We start from the raw sequence: 4,775 nt of genomic DNA on the forward strand, positions 1-4,775 counted from the left end.
CTTCCTGCCTCTAAGGCACAAAACTCCAAAAATAAAGCCAGGTCTATGGAGTTTCACAACCACCAATTAGATTGCTTTGGAAATTAGCAACCAATTACAGTAGTCACTATTATTATCAACCCCATGTTTGTTCTTATTTTCTTTTCCTAGTTTTTATGAATCAGTCTCAGCACTGCCTGGTATATATATATATTGCAGATTGCCAATCCTTTAAGTATTTGTAACAAAATGAAAAAAATGAAAAACAAAAACAAACAAACATCACTATACTTACCTGCTGTGTGCAATTCATTGCACAGAGTGGCCCCCGAACCTCCTCTTCTCAGATCCCCCACTGGCGTTTCTGGCTCCTCCTCTTTGTCCAGTGTTCCTATGGGAAACCACTTGTGTGTGCTCACTGCCAAGTCCGGCTACTGCGTCTATCGACACAGAGGTCTCGGACCCGCCCCCGCTCCCGTGTCACTGGCTTTGATTGACAGCAGCCAGAGCTAATGGCCCCAGCTGCATGGGGGGCCCCTGCACTTTTCCCAAAGCAGCTGGTTCTTGAGCCCACGCTGCCCCGAAATTAGGGGGCCCCATGATGGCACTGAGAGTCAGAGGTGTATTTAGGTTTTGTGCTGCCCTAGGCCTGACTAAACTCGTGCACCCCCTAATTTAAATATGACCCACCCCTTCCTGTCAAGGCCACAACCCTTTCTGGTTAAGACACTTTTCGAGTAGGGACACTAGTTCCGAGAGCCTGGGGGGCAATGGATTCCCTTAATTTGCATAGATTTCCTTTCACTTCCTGTTTGGCTATGGGGCAGGAAGTGAAGGAAATGGGACAGGGATGGTAAAAAATAAACTGACAGGGGCTATAACCCTCCCTTACTCTATCCAAAATGAAAAAAAAAGTGTTGCCCATAGTTCTACTTTAAGCACAAATTTCTAATAATTTTATGGAGAGGACTAATAAGATATAACCATGCCAATGGTACAGCAGAAAACATATAGCACAGTGAGGAAGGTTTGTGGTCCAGGATGATAGGACAGTCAAAATTAGAAGCAGCGCCCCCCCTCCCCCTCCCCACACACAGTTGCGGAATGCCGGCCGCCCGCATACCGGAAGCAGTGCGGCCGCTTTATTTGCCTCTGAGCCCAGTCCAGCCCATAAGACTGGCACTACACTAGCAGTGTAGCACAAGCCGGCGGGGACCCTTTCCGTGCTGCCCCCCTGCAAAGTGCTGCCCTAGGCCTGGCCTGAGAGTGATAGATACACAGGGGAGGCAGTCTGTCTCCTACCTACTTGATGTCTGTTTACCTACACTGCCATCATTGTAGGGGCCCCAGAGCATTACTTTGCCCAGGGGCCCATGATGCTATTAAGACAGCCCTGAAGCCAGTGAGACACAGGAGTGAGTGGAGAGAAGAGCTGCAGACATGCACAGTGTTGGATCGAAAGAGGGCTTACCTAAGTAAAAAGGGGGGGGGGGGTTGAGGGGCCAAGACTGATGCCTAAACAATTTTTACCTTAATGCAAGGAATGCAAAAAATGTTTAGGCTTTGGAACTACTTTAAATGTGATGGTTGTATGAGTTTTCTTTTTTAGACATGTTTTCTTTTAGTTTCAACTGGTGTCCCAGCCAGTAACACACTTCCTGTCTTAGGGGTTCTCCACTCTAGATGGAGGAGCAACTGAGACACCTTTGGACAGCAGTATTGTCAATCTGTACTTTTCCAAGCTATGGATAATCTTTTTAGATGAGTCCTCCATCAGTTTAGATATACAAGTGGATTGTCTAACGCCCTTTTCATAATCTAGCTAGAATCCTACAGGCTTTATTACCAAAGTTAATATACTGCACATTCTTATATAAGGTGCGAGCTCAAAACAATCTGTTCATAGATCAAACATCTCTTGGAGGAATGCCATGTTTTTTTTATTTTGCACTGTAATTGCTTGATTTAATTTATAATTTTCAACTCTATAATACCCTGCTTCAGATTTCTATTTAATTTGATTCAATTCCGATTCAGAAAATCCAAAATTTGGAGGTTTATACGTTTTAAAAAAGTTTGGCTGAATGCTTTTCAGAAGTTCACTTATCTATAAATGAAATCAGCAATTGGACTAATTTCAAGAATGTTTGGGACTACTTGTATCATGAAACTGAGTCAGACCGTTTACTGCAGGGTGCCCAGAGACTTCATATGCTGGGAAAAAAAGAAGTGTTGTTACCTATGAACTGCTTGCTAAAAGTACTTTAAACTTTTATTATAGAAAAATGTAAACTGTATAAGATTTTGTGAATACTTGAAATTTTTTCTATACCAGTTTATGAATTCCTTTGTAACCAAGACTGGGCCTACTTGCATTATTGTACCTTACTGAGTTAGGGCCAGATTCACGTAGACTAGCGGCGGCGTAACGTATTGTATATACGTTACACCGCCGCAAGTTTTCATCGCAAGTGCCTGATTCACAAAGCACTTGCAATGAAAACCTACGCTGGCGGCCTCCGGCGTAAGCCTGCGTAATTTAAATGGGCGTGTGCCATTTAAATTAGGCGCGCTCCCGCGTCGGACCTACTGTGCATGCTCTGTTTCGAAATTCCCGCCGTGCTTTGCGCGAAGTGACGTCATTTTTTTCGAACGGCGACGTGCGTAGCGTACTTCCGTATTCCCAGACGTCTTGCGCAAACGACGTGAATTTTTAAATTTCGGCGCGGAAATGACGGCCATACAGCACATAGTTAGGCAGAAGATCCGGCATGTGTAAGGGACTTACACTGCCGGATCTTAGGATGCAGTACCGCAGCCGCTGCTGGGGGCATTTTGTGTCGAAATGCCGCCTCGGGTATGCAAATTAGCACTTACGGAGATCCACAAAGCTTTTCAGCTTTGTTTTTTGTCCGTAAGTTTTAGTTTGCAAACGCAAAATTAGGGCTGCTTTTACAAAGTGTAAACTGTTTACACCATGTAAAAGCAGACCCTTCTGTCCAGCGACGCGATTTTTTTTTTGTTTTGAATTTTTTTTTTCGCGCCGTATCTTTTTTTTTCCCCGACGCAACTTTATTGACCCGTCGCAATCCACAAAGCTCGGCGTAACGTAATTTCGCGCTATGCACGTCGGGAAAATGACGTCACGAGCATGCGCAGTACGGCCGGCGCGGGAGCGCGCCTAATTTAAATGGGAATCGCCCCCATGAAAATAGGAACGCCTTGCGCTGGCGGAATTTAAGTTACACAGCCAAAAATTTCTAGGTAAGTGCTTTGTGGATGGGGCACTTAGGTAGAAATTTTAAGGCAGTGTAACTTAAATGGGAAAAATTAAGTTACGCCGGATCTTTGTGGATTACCCCCTTTGTTCTTTATATGAACTCATTTTTCAGGTAGCAATTTTTACTTGTTTGTCCCTAGTAAGCTTAATCATGATGAATTTCTGATTTAGTTAAAGGGGTTGTAAAGGATTTTTTTTTTCCCTAAATAGCTTCCTTTACCTTAGTGCAGTCCTCCTTCACTTACCTCATCCTTCCATTTTGCTTTTAAATGTCCTTATTTCTTCTGAGAAATCCTCACTTCCTGTTCTTCGGTCTGTAACTACACACAGTAATGTGAGGCTTTCTCCCTGGTGTGGAGAAAGCCTCTTGAGGGGGGAGGGGGCGAGCAGGCAAGTCAGGACGCTCTCTACTTTGCACATAGAGAAAGGAGCTGTATGTTAGTGGGCGTCCTGACACTCCTGCTCGCCCCCTCCCCCCTCAAGAGGCTTTCTCCACACCAGGGAGACATCCTCTCATTACGGTGTGTAGTTACAGACAGAAGAACAGGAAGTGAGGATTTCTCATAAGAAAAAAGGACATTTAAAAGCAAAATTGAAGGATGAGGTAAGTGAAGGAGGACTGCACTACGGTAAAGGAAGCCATTTAGGGGAAAAAAAAATCCTTTACAACCCCTTTAATACTAGCAATTGTGCTCATTCCTTTAACGGGTTATTTTGAATAGTGGCGTTGAATTACAATATATTGATGACTTGGGGTCCTCCAGCATCTGTGGTGTAGAGCGGGTCTCTCAGAGTTTTGGCTGAGAACAAACAAGGCTTTCTATTGGTACTCTTGTCTTGCAATCTACAGATAGAAAAGTATGGGTGTGGAATGGTTTAGTTTTCGGATATGCGGCTTTAGTCACCACTGGAGGAGTTATCAGCTATGTAAAGGCAGGTAGTGTTTCATCTCTTGCTGTTGGTCTGCTCTTTGGAGGTCTAGTTGGTCTGGGGGCCAATCACATATCTCACAATTCCAAACGTATTTTACTTTTACTGATCGCATCAGGATCATTAGTTGGAGTTATGGGTTACAGGTTTTACAGCTCTGGAAAACTCATGCCAGCCGGAATTATTGTTGGTGCCAGCTTGCTAATGCTGGGAAGACTGGGGCTTAAAATATTGGAGAAACCTCATGATCCTAGATGGAAACAGCCTAGGCACTTAAATATATATAAAGATATATCGGACAAACCATTCACTCTTCATGTTCTTGTTTAATATGTCCCATTCTAAATAAAACAATTGAGGTTTTAATAAAAATAAAAAAAAGTTACAATATATCTTTAACCACTTGCCGCCCGCCAATGACAAATTGACGTTGGCAAAGTGGTTGTAGAATCCTGACTGGACGTCATATGACGTCCTCAGGATTCATAGCCGCTGCGCACCCCCGGGGGTGCGCATCGCGGCGATCGTTGTTGCAGGGTGTCAGTCTGACACCCCGCAACACCGATCAAGGTAAAGAGTCTCTCAT

General features: G+C 44.1%; 1 pseudogene; it reads left to right on the forward strand.

Moving 5' to 3' along the window:
• Positions 1-4,063: 4,063 nt before the first annotated feature.
• Positions 4,064-4,519, forward strand: LOC120931946 (annotated as a pseudogene).
• The last annotated feature ends 256 nt before the right edge of the window (positions 4,520-4,775 follow it).

The sequence above is a fragment of the Rana temporaria genome, chromosome 1 (assembly GCF_905171775.1).
Source record: "Rana temporaria chromosome 1, aRanTem1.1, whole genome shotgun sequence".
NCBI classification, from domain to species: Eukaryota; Metazoa; Chordata; class Amphibia; order Anura; family Ranidae; genus Rana; species Rana temporaria.